General features: G+C 40.3%; 1 long non-coding RNA gene across 1 annotated transcript; it reads left to right on the forward strand.

Annotated features, from left to right (window-relative positions):
• Positions 1-19,930: 19,930 nt before the first annotated feature.
• Positions 19,931-20,671, forward strand: LOC110883017. Its single transcript, XR_002560325.2, has 4 exons — positions 19,931-20,072; positions 20,174-20,235; positions 20,300-20,354; positions 20,438-20,671. It is a non-coding gene; the product is annotated as an uncharacterized LOC110883017 (long non-coding RNA).
• Positions 20,672-22,534: the final 1,863 nt, after the last annotated feature.

Genomic DNA, 22,534 nt, shown 5'->3' on the forward strand with positions numbered 1-22,534 from the left:
AGGGCAGGCTGAGAAGAGGCACCTTCGCTTCTAAGTGAACCAGATAATTGACGGTATGCGTCAGATGGTCCTTGGTCGCTCACACTGTAAACTAACAAATAGTCAGATAACACATAACAAGAAAATACAATTATGCACGTATCTCCGTAATTTATTTCCTAACACTTTGAATTTTGGTGTCAGCAGAACACTTCTGTGGCTGAATCAGTGGCTTAGCTCTGATACCACCTTCTGTCACAACCCCTGATCCCACCCTGGGAGCGGGGGCCGTGAGCCAGTTTCGGTGGTATCCTGTTATTGTCTAATTTGGCAGCAGAATTTTTGATCAGGATCGTAGTTAGGAATTATTTTATCAGAGTAAAATACCACATTTCCATAACATTAAACACATGGGTAAAACCCAAGTTTTCAGTACACACATTTCATAGGAATAAATCCTATTTTTTATTTAAGAAAACATCTATTTCTTTTAGGTAACTTTATTTCCACTTTTCCAAGCCTTCAGTGCTGTCCAGCTGGCTTCTATTTGGCTTTCACATATTGTTACCTGAAACGCGTTTTAAAAATATTTTGTCAGTGGGAAATACTGGTGAGTGAATCCCAGTTCAATCAAATTTTTAATAAAAACCATAGTACAGTATTGAGGGCGCATCCGCAATTACATTTGTTTCCAAGTCATATCAATTACCACCACACGGTACTGTCGTTCCGACTTATGGTCATATTACTCCTCGCAAGGTAGTAACAAATTTTGTATACAAAACCCCAAATTTACCGACGATAATTGTATCCTTACAAATACTCAATAACTGCTTAATATATAATTAATTAAGTGAGGTTTTGTAAAAACAGTTTGCAAAAAGGAGATTACTCACATTGCTGTCTTAGATTATCCGTAAGGGTTTCCTGATGACAATCTATAAATTACACAAATGCACGCGTGTTAGTATAATAACCCAATTTAACATTAGTAATACCCTCCCCAAGACGGCATCCCAACGACTACGTCGGGAAGAACCACGACAGCCATTAGGACCTCTAGATCAATCGGGCAGAGTATCTAATACGTCTCCAGGGGTTATGATACTTACATCGTAGCAGAACCTCGCTATTTAGGGGATGTAATACCCGAGTATAATGCCCACTATTTAATTTTGAGAGAAAGAAAGAAATTTTTGAACGATCGGAACTGAAGGCCGATGCTCACAATTTATAGGGCTGTAATCCAAGTTTCTCGCGGCTCGCGTAAATATAAGCTTAGGCTTACGCGGCCCGCGTCAACGCTGGTCAACAGCGTAGCTTGTCCGAGTCATCAGGTAGGGTCGCCGGTTGTTGGGCCATGTGGCGGCCCAGGGTCGTGCCAGGTTTTAAGTTCTCGCGGCCCACGTAAGTTTAAGGGGTGGCTTATGCGGCCCGCCTAAACCCCAAAAATCAATTTTTAATTATTTTTATTAATATTTAAGGTATTCGGGGCCCGTTTTCGCGTATGGGATGTATTTTAAGACATATTGGGATATTTTAAATATATTAGGGTGTCGGAAAAATTATGAGGGGGTCAGTTTACGTTATGGTTGTTATAGTTCCCAATCTGCAACACTAGCTCTTTGGGTAACCCTTGGAATAGCAAAGCGATTGCTATAGAATCTTTGTGAGTATCGATGGTCGTTCCTGGGTCAATCACATCCCATACCTTGTAAACCTTGAAGATTACCTTCATCTTCATAGCCCAAACAGTGTAGTTTGTATCCGTAAGCATTGGACATGGAAGACTAGGCATCGGTTCCCGTTGGAGGTACCCGGTTCGCGTTATCACCCATCCTTCGGTTTCTTCTATTGTATGTTAACGGAGTGCTGAGACTTGGATCAATTTTCTAACCTCAAAACGATTCCTTCGTTAAAATAACCTTTGCTCTATCCTTTTTCAAATCACATGTTAAAAGAAAACAAATCCTTCTGTTTCTTCCTTTTAATTGCAACTAAAAGAAAAAATTTGCTCTTTAATGGTTTCCTTTGAAAACAACCCAGTTTTTTTGGTTTTTTTTTTTTTTTTTTTTTTTTTGCTTTTGAATTGTTGTAGCTCCAAGAAAACAAAATCTTTTTTTTCTTTATTGAACAAAAGCCCACGTGATTTTATTTTTTAATTGATACTAGAAAATACCTTCCTTCAAAGACCTTGTGGTTGTTGCTCCTTTTTCCAACGCAACTTTAATTTTCGATCGCTTCAACAAAAAAATCCCAACTCTTTTATTAGCTTGATCGAAACAACCTGCTTAATCAAGATTCACCGGAATCTTGATCGGAATATCAACCAGCCGTCACTGTTTTCCGTTTCGATCACAAAATATGATCAAGTTCTTCACAATCTTGCGCGCCAAGTCTCATTTGCCGCCACCTTCTGTGATCGAACGAATCCGTTACAAGATCTTCTCAACCGCAACCCTTCGACGGTTGCTTCTCTCTTGCCGGACTCCAAGATCGATAGTCTTGAACGTGGATCGAACTCCTTAGAGCTCTGATACCAATTTGTTAGAATTGGATACCAAAGAATGTATTGAATCAAAACTCGTTTATCGATAATTGGTACAATTACACTATGTTCCCGAGTAACTTAAGGAGAGAAAAGAAATGATTCTCTAATTTTCTTTTCTATTCTCTCTATTTCTTTCAAAATTGGAAAGATTAATTTAAGACAAAAAATCTCTCATTTTCTCTTTTTTTCTCTCTTTTAATGAAACTCTGGAACACAACAAAAAATTATTTCTTTCTAAATATTTTCTTTTCTCTCATATTTAATGAAACTCAGGAACATAGCGTTTTTGGACTGTGGGCAAAAACGTAATTTTGAGCTAGGGGGAAAACATAATTTTATTTTGGACTGAGGGCAAAAACGTAATTTTGAGCTGAAGGCAGAATCGTAATTTTGAGCTAGAGGAAAAAACAACATTTCATTTTGAATTGAGGGCAAAAACGTAATTTTCAATAGAGAGCAAAACCGTATTTTTAAACTGGGAACAAAATTAAAAGTGAATTTTTGAACCGAGGGCAAAAGTGTAATTTTGAGCTAGGGGGAAAACATAATTTTATTTTGAACTGTAGGCAAAAACGTAATTTTGAGCTGAGGGCAGAATCATAATTTTGAGCTAGAAGAAAAAAACAACATTTCATTTTGAATTGGGGGAAAAAACGTAATTTTAAATGGAGAGCAAAACCGTATTTTTAAATTGGGAACAATAAAATAAGTTTTTGAACCGAGAGCAAAAGCGTAATTTTGAGCTAGAGGCAAAATTATAATTTTATTTTGAGTTGGGAAAAAAAAAGTTATTTTAAACGAAGGACGAAAGAGTAATTTTAAACTGGGAATAAAATAAAAAAAAATGGGTTGGTCCAATAGGGAAGTGTCAGGCAAGTTGCCTGACACTATTCCATTCCCTTAACTTGAAAATACTTGAACTGTGGGCAAAAACGTAATTTTGAGTTGATGGCAGAATCGTAATTTTGAGCAAGAGGAAAAAACAACATTTTATTTTGAACTGGGTGCAAAAACGTAATTTTAAACGGAGGGCAAAACCGTAATTTTAAACTGAGAACAAAATTAAAAATGAGTTTTTGACCCGAGGGCAAAAGCGTAATTTTGAGCTAGGGGCAAAATTATAAGTTTATTTTGACCTGAGGGCAAAAACGTAATTTTAAACGAAGGACGAAAACGTAATTTTAAAATGGAAGTAAAATTAAATAAAAAATTGGTTGGTACAATAGGGAAGTGCCAGGCAAGCTGCCTGGCACTATTCCCTCAACTTATTTGCCTGGCACTATTCCCTCAACTTATAAATGTATATGTGGTAAATGAGTGAGCCACATTTTTTTAATTAAACTTAATTTATAATTACCGCCACCCTTCTTCTTCCCCCTCCTCACCACCTCCACCCTCACAAACCACCACCACTACCATCTCCGTTGATCACACCCCACCCTCACCCTTAGTTTAATCTTCTTCCTTATAAGTCTAATAACTTGTTAAACAAGTAAACCTATTTGACTCAAACTAGGATTAAAAAAACTATCTAAGAAAAACCCCAAGTTTATAACCCGGTCACTTTTTTACCCAAGTTTTATAAGTCAGTCACTTTTAACCCGAACTTACGCATAATATGCAAGATTAGTCTAACAAAATCCAGATGGCCCTTGCTATATATATCTTAATAAAAGATACGATGATTATATATTCACCAAAAATTCTAGATCGATGCATATATACATCCGATGGAGGAAAAGAAAAAGAGATTATGCATTATTGTAACTAGTTGAAAAAAATGGACCCAAATATAATCCAAATATTTATTCACGTGTTTTAAAATTAACCTGACTTTAACACACTTAAATCAATGTAACATGAGCTTGGCTTTTGTGACTTGTTTATTAAACATGTCAAATAAACTGATAAATTATAAATTAGTTGTAATCAAGTTGTAAACGTGTTAATTAAATCGTCAATAAGTTAAGTTGTAGAATTTGGACAAGTCACCATTATAAAGTACATAGTTTTTAAATGATTTGATCCGTTTAATTTTAATATAATCCCATGTTCTAATAATATTATTAATATATATATATTAAATATCATCACAAACTACACTAGATTTTTTCATCCCTTTTCTATTGACCACAAATTGTTTTTTAGTTTTATATTTTACTTTTTATCTCTGACATACTTTAAAGGGAAATGTTCATTTGAACAGAAAATTTAATTGACAACAAAAGAAACAAAGGCTACAATTGTAAAATATTAAGTAGTATTTTTTTTTTTCATTTCATTTATATATTACTATCTTTAACTTTAATTACTTATAAAGACTATTATTCTCTACACTATTTTTTTTTACTACACATATAAAAAGTTATCCTACACATTTCGAAAATTATCCTACACATATTTAAATTTATCCTACACAACTCGCAATTTATCCTACATACCTAATAATTTGTCCTACACTCTAAATTAACTTTTTTTAATTCTTTTGAAAAAATATATATCTTGAAAATAAGTTACAAATTTAATATAGTTTGCTATTAAATAGGAAAACTAGAAATTAATGATCTATGTAAGTTTACAAATATACTCTTACATTAAAATTAAGGGGAATTGGCCTGTAATAATCCCACTTAGACCTTATTGGTTATTAATAATCCCACCTCAGAATATTCCCCCCACCAGTCCCACCTTTCACCTATTTTTCCTACAATGGTCCCCCGTTAAAAAAAATTAACGGAGTTAAGCATTTTTCCAAATTACAAACAGATTTTTAAGGGTTTTTTATCAGAACGATGATACGGGTCCATTGATGTAAAACGTACTTCGAAATGATGCTCCAAGTGACTTGATTTTGGTTAATTGGAAATTTAAACACCTGAATTGAAGCGTCGTTTTCATCGTTTGGAGCACCGTTTCGAGGCAAGTTTTACATCAATGGACTTGTATCGTCGTTCTAATCAAAAGCCCTAAAAAATCTGTTTGTAATTTGGAAAAAAGCTTAACTCCGTTAAGTTTTTTTAACGGGGGACCATTGTAGGAAAAATAGGTGAAAGGTGGGACTGGTGGGGGGAATATTCTGAGATGGGATTATTAATGGCCAATAAGGTCTATGTGGGATTATTACAGGCCAATTTCCCTAATATTAATGCAAATCTATTATATATAATAAATGTGTTAATTTTTGCTGATGTATCAAGCTAGGAGGCCTCTAAATTTTGCTTTTTGGCGGGAAAATGTGAGAAAGCTATAATTTTTACACGGGATCCGAATGGCAACAACCATACCTGGTGTTTTGACCCGGGGTATATGATATTCGCTAATTTACACATATTTTAGTTCCCCGTTTTACCCCAATTTTATGCGTTTTCGGCCGTAAAACCGTCATTCGGATACTTAATTATCTACATTTTTGTTTACAGGCCTAAAACAGCATACCAGACGAGATGATAGCAAAAACGAGGACTTTCCGGACAAAACGACGAAGCTGCGAAGATTCTGCGGAAAAAGACTGACCTGGGCGTTTGGCATGGTCATGCGGCCATATGCACGACCGTGCATATCCGACAAACGAAGAATACCCGGCAGTGAACCAGGCGTGCAACTCACCGTGCAAGGCACTGAAGGCAAACCCGAAAAAGCACGGTCGTTCCATATGAAGAACGGTCGTGCGGTTCCGAGATCAAATATAACCTCGGAACGGAACGGCCAAGGAACAGCGCGTGCAACCCAGATCTCGGAAAGGAACGCCCGTGCGATTGGGAGAACGTCCGTGCGTGACCGAAGACCAGTCAACGATCTGTGACGTCATGCGGTATGGTGGACCACCACCAATAATGCTTAAAGTGCACGACCGTGCGATCTGGAGAACGGCCGTGCGACACCGAAATTGCATATAAACAGAACAGAACCATTTTATCCGGAACTCTGGACATTTTGGGAGCTCTGCAGGCGATTTTGAGGCTCCGAAGGCTGCTGCTTTCACTCGGATTCAAGCCACATTGCCCGGTTTTGCTCATTTACTATCCAGATTCTCATTCTTATGCTTGTTTATGGTTTGGTTTCTCAAATCTTTCCATAATTTTGTTATATTTCAAGCATTTAGACTGATTATTATGTATTAATGTAAGCCTTTGGGCAAAAACACAACAATCCCTTGCTTGATTAGTATGTTAATCTATGCTTGTAATGACATTTTGAAGTATTTTCTATGATTATCTTTGATGATTAGTTTGCAACCTTGTTATTGATATTGATTTCTTGATTATAAGTAATTGTGTTGGATGATTGGTGCTTGGTTAGGTAAGATAGTTGCAAAATGAAGCTTATTTAATCATGTGTTAGTAAACTTTTAATTTGGTTAACTAGTTTAACTTGGTTAAAATGTGGACGCCATGATACTCTAACGGGTTAGTGGTTTAATAAAATGTAATTATTGTTAATCAAGAAAGCTTGCCTTCACGGAAGGACTCTAACGGGTTAGATGGTGTTGTTACGGATTCTTGCCATGATTTGTTAGCCTAGTTAGTAGTTTCGGCCAAAATTGCTATCTTGGTGAATTTATGTGTAAGATTTGTAAAATGAACTCGGTTGTGATTTAATCTAGTTTATGCTTGTCTCGGTGGTTGCATTGTGTTTATCGGTGTTGCTTTCCTTGATTAAGTGAGGTTAGAAAACTCCTAACGGATGACTAACTTATTTTTAGGAGATTTTCATAGACATTTATCAATTGCACGTTAAAGAACAATTTTAGGTGGTTAAAGTGTGTTTATCGTTTTAACTTTCCGAATGATTGTCATGTTAGGATTCCCACGTTTTAACTTTCCGAATGATTGTCATGTTAGGATTCCCGAAAGGGATACTAATTGTCTCGAAATGGAAAATTGACCGAATGCTTCTAAATGCCAAAACTGACTTAGTTGACATGCTGTGGTTGTGTATTAAGCAAGGCTATTTATATATAATTTACTATGTTTTATAAGTATTTATTTATGCTTACTTTAGTTTAATTAAAAACCAAAACAAATTATGTTTTTACCGGTAATTTAGTGACAAAGGTCTAGTATTATTTCTCCGCCCATTTCCGTGGATCGACACTTGGTTCTTACCGATACTTTACTACATATATGACGGGGTACACTTGCCTCTTTCGTGTGTATTTTGATGTAAAAGTAATAATCACTTTTATAAATTTAAAACCAATTCGTGTGTAAATTCATTGTAAAAATATGTATAGTCGCGCACGTACCAAGTTTTTGGCGCCGTTGCCGGGGAATGGCGAGTTTTAGGAACGACCCGAGTCATTGTGTTATCGGTGTATATACTTGTTAATATTTGTGTATATTTTTCGTGATTATTTATTTGTTGATTTATTTGTTAATAATTCTTGCTTTCAATTCAATTTATTCATTTTTGTGATTGTTTTGTACACTTGTAAATTTTTATTCTATTTATTTGTTCAAATCCGGATTTATTTATTCATTTATTCTTTGAGTTTTCGGCTCTTAAAAATCATTCTTGTACTAGCCGATTCGATTATTTCCGTTGCTTTAATTTTTATAAAAATTTCGGCCCATTTTCGGATTTTTATAAATTTTACAGCCTATATTTATACATATTCTGCTTTTATTCAGCAAAAAAAAAGGCATTATTTTATTAATAAAATATTCATTGTGTCAGTTTTTCGTTTGCAGGTTGATGTCCTCAACTCCCGCGCCCGCTATTGCTGAGCCGACTGACGAACCAGCGCATAATCTTAGAAGAAGTAGGAGGCTGCGCGAAAGGTCACTCGTCGTTGCACAACGCATTGCAAATGCAATTGACGAGCCGGTGATTATCTCTGAAGACGAAAGCTTAGAGGACGAGGCGAGAGTCGTCATGGCGGACGACGACCGACCATTGAATGAAACAAATCAGCCCGGAAGGGCAGGCCTGGAGCCGAGTATCCTTCAGCCCACTATAGATGCACCTAATTTTGAAATTAAATCTAGTGTTATTAACATGTTGCAGAATTCGGTGCAGTTCGACGGACGTGAGCATGAGGATCCCGGGAGGCATATCGCTGCTTTTCTTGCTATTTGTTCGACATTTAGGATGACTGGTGTTTCAGAGGATGCAATTCGGTTGAGGTTGTTTCCGTTTTCGTTGCGTAACAAAGCTAGAGCTTGGCTTATGTCACTTCCTGCCGGGTCCATCAGGACCTGGAATCAGTTGGCGGAGCAGTTTATGCAGAAATATTTTCCACCTGAGAAAACGAACAAACTACGGAACCGGATTGTCTCCTTCCGCCAAGACGAGGGCGAGTCGTTGCATGCGGCTTGGGAGAGATTCAAGGATCTGTTGATTGATGTGCCACATCACGGCTTCTCCAAGCGACAGCTGGTTTTGACGTTCTATCAGGGGCTCAGCTATAACACGCAGGAGCGATTAGACGTGAACGCGGGCGGCGATCTTGGAACTAAGACGCTGACTGAAGCGTATGATATTATCGAAAAAGCTGCGTTGAAATCCAGCTCGCGTCGGGATGGAGATAGAGGTCGGGCAACATCATCATCATCTCGCTCAGGAGTTCATGCTGTAGACGACTACACGGCCATTACTGCACAACTCTCGGCTCTTACATCGAGATTCGACAAGTCCCAGATGATTGAGCATGCTGGCTCGGGATGTGACCAGTGCGGAGTGTCACACGAGCCTGGGGCATGTTTTCAGGGAGTCGTATATGAGGGCCATGAAGAGGTAGATTTTGTGAGTAATCAAGTGAGGCCGCAGAACAACCCGTACAGCAACACCTATAATCCCGGATGGAGAAATCACCCAAATTTTGGGTGGCGAGCGAACGCAGGAAATCAGAATCCTTTGGGATTTACTCAGCGTGCTCCAGCGCCTTAGCAGGGTCAGCAGTACCAGCAGCAGTACCAACCCTACCAGCAGCGTCCATATTCGTACCAGAATCAGGGCACTGGGAGTAGCTCCCAGCAACAGGCCCCTCAGTCCAATTCCAAGCTGGAGGATATGATGGCTCAGCTCCTCTCTAGCTCTGAAAAACGATACCAACAAAGCGAGGATCGTTTTCTAGCTAACGAGGGAGAAATGAGGAGTCAGAAGGCCTCGATTCAGAATATCGAGAATCAGGTTGGTCAGCTGGCACAGATGATGTCCAAAAGACCCCCAGGCGGTCTTCCGGGTAATACAGAACCAAACCCGGGCGGACAGAGGGATGTAAATGCTGTGATGACCAGGAGTGGAAAAACTACCGGACCCGTCATATCGGACTCAGCACCGATCACTGAAGCGGTCCCGACTGACACACCGGACGAGGTGCAAGCCAGGCTGCGCCCAGCAAGTACAGCACAAGTCCAGGAGCCGGTCAAAGATTACACTCCTCGAGTACCTTATCCAGGCAGGCTGAAGAAGCAGAAGAATGAAGAACAATACGGTAAGTTCCTAGAGTTGTTTAAGCAACTACACATCAATATACCGTTTGTTGAAGCCTTGGCCCAGATGCCAAAGTATGCGAAATTCCTTAAGGATATCCTCTCGAATAAACAGAAGCTCGAGGATATATCATGTGTGGTGATGAACGAGACTTGTTCCGCCGTTCTGCAAAACCGTCTGCCCACGAAAATGGGAGATCCTGGTAGTTTCACGCTCCCGTGTTTGATTGGAAACATGTCTGTTAGCCATGCATTGGCTGACTTGGGAGCGAGTATTAACCTTATGCCATATAAGGTTTTTACTAAATTGGATCTGGGTGAGCCGTCACCCACTAGGATGAGCATTCGGTTGGCAGATCGCTCAATAAAGTATCCGCGCGGATTTGTGGAAAACATGCTTGTAAAAATCGATAAATTTGTTTTCCCCGTGGACTTTGTTATCCTTGACATGGATGAAGATTCAAGGGTACCTTTGATACTTGGACGTCCTTTCCTCAATACAGCGAGGACGATTGTTGATGTGGCAGCTGGCCAAATCACGCTCCGAGTGAATGATGAGCACGTGACATTCGATATCAAAAGATCGATGCAGCATCCGCAATGTCACGATGACAAGCTTTATTACGTCGACATTGTCGATGCATGTGTGTGCTCTCATTTTCAAGGTACTATTGACGAGATTGATTCGGACACACGTCTGTCGTGTGGGGACCTGATTGGCATTACGCAGGAGGGCCACGATTTCAAGCAGCCAGTCTATCAGATTGGTGACGATGGTTCCCAGAGTCCGGAGAGATTTCTTGAAATTGACCATGTGAAAAAGGGGGAAGCAGAGCCTTCGGTTGATGATCCGACGCCTTTGGAGTTGAAAGAACTCCCGCCACGTCTCGAGTATGCATTTCTAGACGAGGAGCGTCGCCTACCGGTCATAATTTCAGCATCATTGGAAAAGGATGAGAAAATTCGGCTTCTCGAGGTTCTGAGACTTCATAAGAGAGCGATTGCATGGAAAATCATGGATATCAAGGGCATCAATCCTTCTTTTTGTACTCACAAGATTCTGATGGAAGACGAGTACAAACCATGTGCGCAGCATCAGAGACGTTTAAATCCAAATATGCAGGACGTGGTAAAGAAGGAGGTGATTAAGTTGTTGGATGCCGACATGATTTATCCTATTTCGGATTCTGTGTGGGTGAGTCTGGTGCAGGTTGTACCTAAGAAAGGTGGTATGACTGTAGTCTCGAATGATAGGAATGAACTAATTCCTACTCGTACCGTCACTGGGTGGCGAGTTTGCATTGACTACCGCAAGCTCAATGATGCTACTCGCAAGGATCACTTCCCGCTTCCATTCATCGACCAGATGTTGGAACGTCTGTCGGGGAAGTTGTATTACTGTTTCCTTGACGGATTCTCTGGGTACTTTCAGATTCCTATCGCTCCTGAGGATCAGGAGAAGACTACCTTTACATGCCCCTTCGGCACATTCGCCTACCGGCGGATGCCTTTTGGGTTGTATAATGCACCAGCAACCTTCCAGAGATGCATGGTTGCAATTTTCCATGACATGATCGAGGATTCCATGGAGGTTTTCATGGATGATTTTTCGGTATTTGGGGATTCCTTCGATCACTGCTTGGAAAATTTGAGAAAGATGTTGAAGAGGTGTGAGGAGACGAATCTGGTCCTGAACTGGGAGAAATGCCACTTCATGGTGAAGGAGGGCATAGTTCTGGGACACAAGATTTCGCATGCTGGTATGGAGGTCGACCCAGCCAAAGTGGATATCATTTCACGACTTCCGCCTCCCACCTCTGTTAGAGCGATACGGAGCTTTCTCGGTCATGCCGGGTTCTATCGGCGATTCATTAAAGATTTTTCAAAAATCGCCAGACCCATGACCCGTCTGTTGGAGAAAGACGCTCCGTTCATATTCGGAGATGATTGCTTGAGAGCCTTTGACCTTCTCAAGCAAAAGTTGATTAAGGCCCCTATTTTAGTTGCACCGGACTGCAGTTTGCCGTTTGAGATTATGTGCGACGCGAGTGATTACGCCATAGGGGCCGTTCTTGGTCAAAAGAGAGAAAAGCACTTTCACCCGATCTATTATGCGAGCAAAACTCTTCACGACGCTCAAGAGCATTATACCACGACTGAAAAAGAGCTCTTGGCGGTCGTTTTCGCATTTGACAAATTTAGATCGTACTTGGTGCTTTCAAAAACCGTTGTGTATACTGATCACGCAGCCATCCGATATCTCTTCAGCAAGCAGGACGCTAAGCCACGTCTGATCAGGTGGATCTTGTTGCTGCAGGAGTTTGATATTGAGATTCAAGATAAAAAGGGTGCGTTGAATGTAGCGGCTGACCATCTATCTCGGTTAGAGCATGGAGACATCGTGGACGCGCGTTGGGATTCCATAAATGACAACTTCCCACACGAGTCTTTGATGAGTGTTGAGATATGCGATGAGTCGCCATGGTTCGCTGACCTTGCGAACTACCTTGCTTGCGGGATTCTGATCAAAGGGTTGACTCACCAGCAAAAGAGGAAATTCTTTTCGGATGTCAAGCACTACATTTGGGATGACCCTTACTTGTTTCGGGTTGGTGCTGATCAGGTGATTATGAGATGTGTTTCAGGGAAGGAGGCGATCGACATTCTGCGCCACTGTCACGAGGGACCTACCGGAGGCCACCATGGAGCCAACTTTACCGCCAAGAAAGTATTGTACTCCGGGTTTTATTGGCCGACTATATTTCGTGATGCGCAGAGCTGGGTTAGAGCATGCGATGCTTGCCAGAGGGCGACAAATATATCGGCACGTGATGAAATGCCTCAGACCTGGATTCAGGTTTGTGAAGTCTTTGATATCTGGGGGATAGACTTCATGGGACCATTTCCCCCCTCGCGAGGTAATAAGTACATCCTGGTCGCGGTTGACTATGTATCGAAGTGGGCGGAGGCACAGGCCTTGCCCACCAATGATGCCAGGGTGGTCGTGAGATTTTTGAAAAGCTTATTTGCCCGGTTCGGCGCTCCGAAAGCGCTTATCAGTGACAGAGGGACGCATTTTTGCAATACTCAGCTCGAGAGAGCTTTGTCCCGTTACGGTGTGCATCACCGTCTATCCACGCCCTATCATCCACAGACAAGCGGGCAGGTGGAAGTCACGAACCGGGGGCTGAAAAGAATCCTTGAGCGGTCGGTTGGTGCAAACCGCAAGGATTGGTCAGATAAGCTTGATGAAGCGTTGTGGGCCTTCCGTACGGCTTACAAGACGCCTATTGGGACTACTCCCTTTAGGCTTGTTTACGGAAAGGCATGCCATTTACCGGTTGAGCTGGAACATAAAGCGATGTGGGCGCTAAAGACCGCAAATCTGGACCTAAAAGCCGGAGGTGAAGCCCGGTTCCTCCAGATTCACGAGTTGGAAGAGTTGCGACAGCGCGCTTATGAGAACTCCGTGTTGTACAAGGAGCGCACGAAGAGATTGCATGATAAACGCTTGAAGGACCACAAAGAATTCCAAGCGGGCGATCTCGTTCTTCTTTACAACTCGCGGTTGCGCTTATTTCCCGGAAAGCTCCATTCACGTTGGACAGGCCCATACACGGTTAAAGAGATATTTCCGTATGGGACTGTCGCAATAGAGAACGCGGACGGCGTTATTTTCAAAGTAAATGGGCATCGCTTGAAGTTATACGTTGCCGGGCCGACAGAGTCGGTGATGGAGGTCATTGAGCTCCTAACCCCGCACACATCATAAGTGTGGGGAGGAGAGAGTCTACGCTGCTGACTCGTGGATCAAAAATGCAGCAAGAGCGTATTTTGCGCTTTAGGGGTAGTTTAGTCATTTAGGATTTATTTTTCTAGTTTTAGCTTGGAGTCTTGCTATCGACTCGTCGACAAAAATTTAGCATGAGTCTACGCTACTGACTCGCCGACAAAAATGTAGCAGGAGCGTCTTTGGCGCTATAGGGGCAAAATTGTCCGTTTTTATGTTTTTATAGTTTTAGCGTAATTTAGGTTAGTTAGGTAGTTTCCGATAGTTTGTACAGTTTCTATTCGTACCGAGCGAGGGTTCTATGTTGCAATATTGTTAGAATAGTTGGTGTGTCGAAAAAATGGCGAAAAACGGACAAAACAGTTGCTGGAAATGGGTTCTGCAGAAAAATCTGATCTGCAGCTGATGCACGCCCGTGCCAGGATCCGCACGACCGTGCGTTTTTCGAGGTTCCGGCACGGTGGGTCGCACCATCCGTGCATCACCGAGGAAAATGGAAATCGCCGGTTTCGCACGACCGTGCCAACGGGCGAACGACCGTGCGGCAGGCTGAGGGCATTTTTGTCATTTTGCACATTATATATACCCTCATCTGCAGAAAAATCTATCATTCGCGAACCCTAGCAACTGCAGCCGTTCCAGAGCGATTTTTACACCAAATCGCACGATTTTTCGCACGATCTCGCACCCAACTTCGCACGGTACGTCTCTAGTGTTAGATTTCTTGTTTTCCCACTTTCTAGGTTAGATTTATTCCGATTCTTCAAGGAAATTTTTAGGGTTCTCTTCATAAACAAATCGAAACCCTAAGCCTTGTTGAATCGAAGTATCGTGAACACCAGGTTGACTTTCAGACCCCTGTTGACCCAGTGCTTGTTAAAATTTTGTAGAAATCAGGTTGTTCTAAGTACAGGGGTCGAAAACTGCAGAAACTGAACGGCACGGTCGTTCCTCAGGTGGAACGGACGTGCAGTTCCTACTTTTTCATAATTTCTGTTGTTGATCGGTGATGCACGGTAGTGCAACGGGTTGTCCGATTTTGCACGATCGTTCCGAATGAGGAACGGGCGTGCGTGTCCGACAATCACTGGGCTTGACTGTTAGTTCTCGGATATGCACGACCGTGCATATCGAAGCACGCACGTGCCATTTGCCCAGTTCAGTTGGACAGAAGCTTCATAATTTGCTGCTCGGCTGTTTTCAATTCCATTTTCTCCTGTTTCTGTCTTTCTAACAATGTTCCCCATTACAGATGGATCATCCCTTCCTACAGTTCGATCCTAACAACGAGCGTGAAGCTTTGTGCATTCCAAAAAGAGACGAGTTATGGGCCCGGAGGGGGCAATTCGGAGTCCCTAGATGGCTTGATTGGGAAGTTATGCAAGAACTAAATCAATACGACCGTTTAGAAAATATGATGAGTCGTCCACTTATAAATCTGGTCGGTTGCAACCGACCCGTGTACTTGGAGCTTACCATAGAGTTCTTTGCATCATATGCTTATGAGAAGCCAGTTGCTGCTCGTAGACCCAAATTCCGCCACAAGGAGCGGATAGCTTTCCGATTGTGTGGTAAATGGCACCGGTGGTCGGTTGGTCGTCTGGGAAGGAGACTCGGTATATACACTAGGGAAGACATGGATGATGCCAGTGTCTTCACAGAGCAGTTCACTTTCCCGTCTGATGCAGCAAGGGATGAGTTTTGGGCTGAAAATGCTGTTGGGGACCCATACAACCCAAGGATGTCAAAGGCCTCACGACTTAAAGACCCTCTGGTGCGGGTGATGCACCATGTGTTTAGCCACACTATATGCGGGCGCATGGACAGTCTTGGTAACTGTCCAACACCAGATCTGATTTTTCTTTACGCATTGGTGGAGAAGGCGCCAATTAATTTAGCGGCGCGTATGGCTGAATACTTTGTGAAGAGCTCAGGAAGGACCCCTAACAGTCAGATACATGGCGGTCAATATGTGACCGAACTTGCATACAACGAACACCTCATGACTGACGAGGTACTTCAGAGTCTCACCCTGATTACTGAAGGAGTGCATGTTGACATCAGGTCGCTGAAGGCGATGGGGGTTATTGTCGAGACTGATCACGGGGATAGGTTGAGGGGGCTGAATAACGAGGTCTGGGACCCGTTACCCCCGCTCCCAGCAGAGGAAGAGGAAGAAGATGTAGAGATGCACGAGCAGCACCAGCCACACACACCGCCACACCAGCCGCAGCACCACGAGTTCTACCAGCATCAGGATTAGCCTGAATTTTATCAGCAGTTCCAGCAAATGCGGGTCACGCAGGAACAACATGGTACGTATATCGATCAGATCAGGACCAGCCAGGACCAGATCCGGGTCAGTCAGGATCAGCTGCGGACCAGTCAGGATCAGCTGAGGCAGAGCCAGGAGAGCTTGTATCAGGGGGTGAGTGCCGGGTTTTCGTACCTATTTGGGGAGATGCACCATGCATATCCCAACTAATTCCAGAACCCTCCAGAGTTCCCACCGTGGAACCCTCCTGGTTACGGTGGTGCGGGCCCGTCCTTCACGAGACACGATGACGATGATGACGAGTAGGAGTTGGCGATGATGATCATGGGTGGTTTTTATATTAGTATTTGTTATTTCGGGTGTTATTTTTGCATACTATTTCCAACACCCTCGGATTGTTTTGTATTTTAAAACATTTTACTTTTTGTTATGTCTTTATTTGAACTATTAGTATGCATGTACATTATGGTTTATTTGTGTTTATCTATTACTGTTCTGTTTTGCTGTGCCATATGCCATACTTGCAGATTCTGGCTATCAAGTCTTTGATCGGAGCATATGACCAGACGTAGCTTTGGAAGTCTCGATTCATTTGATATCATCTTGAGGGGAGTACTATTATCCTTTTTCTCTATATTTCGGGTTTCGCATTGGGGACAATGCGAAGTTCAAGTGTGGGGAGGGGGTTAACTTTGTTAACTTTGTTTGTCCTCTATAAAAAAAAATCAAAAAAATCATTCAAAAATACCTGTATTTTGTATATATTTTAGTAAATAAACCGGTTGATTGTGTTTTAGAAAGCATCGGACTCGATAAAAACTCGACAAGCAAAATATTTTTGAAAAAGGAAACCGGAAAGCGTGACAAACAAAGAAAGACTTACATGATAGTTTTCACACTTTTACCCATTCCATCCGTTACGTGAGCATATTTGAGCCTATTGTTATATATTTGTTCATTTCGGATATAGGAGTGAGCCGGATGTTATGTGTAATATAGAACTTGTCACTAGTATGCTTGTTAAAACCATGAACTTGTGAATTTGTGTAAAAGTGATAGAGGCACTTAGATTACTCCTTTGTTGTAAACCTTGTTCTTTGTGTTGTGCTTCCCGTTCACCTTATATTACCCTTTAGGATTAACCATGTCGAGCCTTCCCGTTTACCTTTGTTTACCCACATTATCGCCCAGTTAGCCAAATTTAGCCTTTGTATGTTTTTAAACCCTTTTTAGTGTTGAAACTCGGACAAAATAATCGTTTAACTAGCATTTGTTTCGGTTTATTGTATAGTTATTTATATATAAAAAAAACACAACCCAGAAAATAAAACACCCTAAAATAGGGTGAAGTTGATAGAAATCGAGCAATTTTGAATGCTTAAATGTTAAAATTTCGTTGATAAGCTCGATTGCGCTTTAGTCGCCTTTTTAAGGCGTTTGTATGTATAGTTGTATTATGTTCTTGCTAGTTAAACGCAAAACCGAGTTTTAACCATTTTCGCCACTTTAAATGTCTACTTCCATACCCTTCGCCCAAGCCTAACGTTACAACCCGTAAAGACCTCTTGATTTACACTTATTTGCATGTTAGTTGGTGGAGACGAGATCTTATGACAAGCTTATGATATTGCATGTTTCATTGACTAGGCGTTGAGTGTTTACACATACACATTTTATGTATGTTTCATAAATAAAACCGAGTGTGTGAACATTGTGAGTCGTGTGAAGATTAGCATGTGAGTCAATTAAATGTGAAGTCACGGCTTTTTGGTTGTCGCTTGTTAATTGCATATGCTTGTTGGGTTTGAGTCTTTTGATGATGTCTTTCGACAAACCGGCTAACCGTTTATAGTAGTTTTCAATAAAATAGTGTGTAAATTATCGTACTTGTTTCTTTCCGTCTTTTATTGCTTTTTAGTTCTGCTTGCTTGAGGACAAGCAAGGTTCAAGTGTGGGGAGATTTGATATTCGTTAATTTACACATATTTTAGTTCCCCGTTTTACCCCAATTTTATGCGTTTTCGGCCGTAAAACCGTCATTCGGATACTTAATTATCTACATTTTTGTTTACAGGCCTAAAACAGCATACCAGACGAGATGATAGCAAAAACGAGGACTTTCCGGACAAAACGACGAAGCTGCGAAGATTCTGCGGAAAAAGACTGACCTGGGCGTTTGGCATGGTCATGCGGCCATATGCACGACCGTGCATATCCGACAAACGAAGAATACCCGGCAGTGAACCAGGCGTGCAACTCACCGTGCAAGGCACTGAAGGCAAACCCGAAAAAGCACGGTCGTTCCATATGAAGAACGGTCGTGCGGTTCCGAGATCAAATATAACCTCGGAACGGAACGGCCAAGGAACAGCGCGTGCAACCCAGATCTCGGAAAGGAACGCCCGTGCGATTGGGAGAACGTCCGTGCGTGACCGAAGACCAGTCAACGATCTGTGACGTCATGCGGTATGGTGGACCACCACCAATAATGCTTAAAGTGCACGACCGTGCGATCTGGAGAACGGCCGTGCGACACCGAAATTGCATATAAACAGAACAGAACCATTTTATCCGGAACTCTGGACATTTTGGGAGCTCTGCAGGCGATTTTGAGGCTCCGAAGGCTGCTGCTTTCACTCGGATTCAAGCCACATTGCCCGGTTTTGCTCATTTACTATCCAGATTCTCATTCTTATGCTTGTTTATGGTTTGGTTTCTCAAATCTTTCCATAATTTTGTTATATTTCAAGCATTTAGACTGATTATTATGTATTAATGTAAGCCTTTGGGCAAAAACACAACAATCCCTTGCTTGATTAGTATGTTAATCTATGCTTGTAATGACATTTTGAAGTATTTTCTATGATTATCTTTGATGATTAGTTTGCAACCTTGTTATTGATATTGATTTCTTGATTATAAGTAATTGTGTTGGATGATTGGTGCTTGGTTAGGTAAGATAGTTGCAAAATGAAGCTTATTTAATCATGTGTTAGTAAACTTTTAATTTGGTTAACTAGTTTAACTTGGTTAAAATGTGGACACCATGATACTCTAACGGGTTAGTGGTTTAATAAAATGTAATTATTGTTAATCAAGAAAGCTTGCCTTCACGGAAGGACTCTAACGGGTTAGATGGTGTTGTTACGGATTCTTGCCATGATTTGTTAGCCTAGTTAGTAGTTTCGGCCAAAATTGCTATCTTGGTGAATTTATGTGTAAGATTTGTAAAATGAACTCGGTTGTGATTTAATCTAGTTTATGCTTGTCTCGGTGGTTACATTGTGTTTATCGGTGTTGCTTTCCTTGATTAAGTGAGGTTAGAAAACTCCTAACGGATGACTAACTTATTTTTAGGAGATTTTCATAGACATTTATCAATTGCACGTTAAAGAACAATTTTAGGTGGTTAAAGTGTGTTTATCGTTTTAACTTTCCGAATGATTGTCATGTTAGGATTCCCGAAAGGGATACTAATTGTCTCGAAATGGAAAATTGACCGAATGCTTCTAAATGCCAAAACTGACTTAGTTGACATGCTGTGGTTGTGTATTAAGCAAGGCTATTTATATATAATTTACTATGTTTTATAAGTATTTATTTATGCTTACTTTAGTTTAATTAAAAACCAAAACAAATTATGTTTTTACCGGTAATTTAGTGACAAAGGTCTAGTATTATTTCTCCGCCCATTTCCGTGGTTCGACACTTGGTTCTTACCGATACTTTACTACATATATGACGGGGTACACTTGCCTCTTTCGTGTGTGTTTTGATGTAAAAGTAATAATCACTTTTATAAATTTAAAACCAATTCGTGTGTAAATTCATTGTAAAAATATGTATAGTCGCGCACGTACCAGTATATAAAGTATTTAACAAACCTAAATCACTCATTCGCCTCATTTCACGCGCTTACAGAACCCTAAATCCCTCACTCTTTTCCTTCACGCTTCCTGATTTCCCTTTGTTCTTCACCTTCAAGTCTATGAAGTTCAATCGATTCTGATTGGATTTAATATGTTTCATACCTGTTTATTGTAGGTACTGTTTGTCTAAATTCTCTCCATTGATTCTTTGTTTTTTTTCATATGATTTGTTATAGAACACTTGATTTCAGATTTATATCCTTTGTAAAACCCTAGGTTTCACATTCTATGAAGAAATCATACATCGTGAGTCAACGATCCTGAGATAGCATCATCAGGTATCAAATTAATTTGTTCATAACTATTAATATTGTTGTTAATATTGTTCTTTCTAAAACGTAGCTCTCAATCACACAAACCCTAATCCTAATCATCATCTACTCTCGGACATCATCAGGTTAGCTGTATCAATGTAACATATCTCTTTTTCATCCGTTGAATCTTTTTCATGTTGTTTAGATCTGGTTAACTTGGGATTAGGGTTCTTACAAGTCCATCTCTGACAATCAAAGTCGTGAAGACCATCTCTGATATTATATTGTTAGTATCCGGTTAATTTGGGATTAGGGATTTTACAAGTTATTGTTTAAATTGAAACTAATCTGGTGCAAGTCAGAAGTCAGAAGTAATAAGGTTTGATTTTTGTAATTTCATTTGTTCGATCACTTTAAAATTTTTATGGTCTTCGTTATTTTTTAAAAGTTGTTTTTTTGTTTTTCTTATTTCCAGCAACTGGGATTTTGTTTTGGTTTTGAGGAATTCATGTCATTGGATTCCATGCATAGTGCTATAAAGGTATGGCCTTGATACTCTGCTATTTTTCTGTCACTCTTTCTACTTGACTACAATTGGTTATTTTTGTACGCCAAACAACTAAGGTGGTCGGTTTGTCATTCAAAGGCATGAATTAGGGTTGCGTTGTTTATCAAACCAAGATTGAACAAGTTGTGAAGCTTTATGTTGTTTAATGGGTTTAATTGTAGCCCGATGTGGCTTCATGTAGTAATGACATTGCATTTAATTTGTTCTCGGTTTTCGTGTCCAGTGGTGGAAAGCAGGTAATCTGAACTCACTAATAGGGATGAGCTCGGCACCAACCGGTACCGAAAATCCCAAAAAAATGGGTACCAGTTCGGACTGGTATTTCAAGGTAAAAAACGGGTAAATACCGGTACCGAATCGTTGAATGTCGAACCTAATTGGTTCCGAAAATTGAGTCAGTTTGGATATTCGTTTTCGGTACCCGATGACATTGACTTATCCCTACTCACTACTCTGTTATATTGTATTATGCTATAAAGAGTAAAGCTAAAGATTTATTTAAATGGAAACGGGTCAAATGAGTTGAAGGTCTCATTTGATTGGATTGTTATGCATTCTATGGGCATGCTCATTTTCTTTTACAAATAGATTGTTTTCCACAAATTCTTTTAGTCCCCGATGAATTTTGATTCCATCGTTGTAGAGGGACTTTCTCCAAATTTAAGAACACATGCTTTGTTCTTCTTACACTATGAGTCTTTTTTAAGCGTTTTTTAATTATTCACTATATGATTAAAATTCAGTATTGTTTCAAGCTATTATATCTATTTTTCCTTATTAAGTTATTATCATTAGTGTTCAGGAGGGGTGACAAGAGTTAGTGAACAAAGGTTTAAAGTTTATACATTTAATTACCGTGAAGAAAGTTACATGGTTTGTTTATAAACTTTACCCTTATGTCCTCATCTTTTCTATACTCTGAACTTAGTGAAATGGTTGTGCTTCTGAGTTCTGATTATGTGACCATTTCTACAGAAGATGCTTCTGAAATTTAAGACCATGTTACTCTTATGTGAGTGGATGCATTTCCTTTGCTAGGCAGAAAGATTTCATTTGCGAGAAAATAAGATGTCCCGTATAACCCTATACGACCCGTATAGATGGTGTGAAAACAAGAGTTAAGGGTGTGGCTTTATTAACACCCATAATTTATTGTTGGAAGAATGACCATATTGACATCGGTTTGACCTAATTAAGAAATTCTCTGATGCAGAATTGATAGTTTGATACAACAAGTGTCATAGCAAGGGTGAAAGAGTTGTTTAAAGGTCACAATAATCTAATTTTTGGGTTCAACACTTTCTTGCCAAAGGGCTTTGAAATCAATGTCATCGAGGATGAAGAGGCCCTACCAAAGAGATCCGTGCAGTTTGAAGAGGCGATAAATTTCGTAAACAAAATAAAGTGGAGCTGGTTTTCTTTTTTGTTGAAAGAAACAATAGTAAACTTGAAGGACAAAATGAAAACTCAGCACCAATGGATTTTGTTTTGGGATAAAACACCTCTGCTTACTGGTATTTCTTCCATGTCCTAATTTTGGTGCTTTTATCATCAAATGCGCTCCTGAATCATCTTCTTTTTTTGTGAATTTTTATCCAAGATATTCCTTAGGGTTCTTCGTTGTTAATATAATAATGTTTTTGTTTATAGTTATTGATGACAGTGTGTATTGTTTTGAAATCAGGTGATAGAATTGGTGATCAGGTTTGGTGGTATTTGTGTATTTCGGAGGAATTTTTTTTTGTTTGAATAGTT

Source organism: Helianthus annuus, chromosome 10 (genome assembly GCF_002127325.2).
Source record: "Helianthus annuus cultivar XRQ/B chromosome 10, HanXRQr2.0-SUNRISE, whole genome shotgun sequence".
In the NCBI taxonomy this organism is placed as follows: domain Eukaryota; kingdom Viridiplantae; phylum Streptophyta; class Magnoliopsida; order Asterales; family Asteraceae; genus Helianthus; species Helianthus annuus.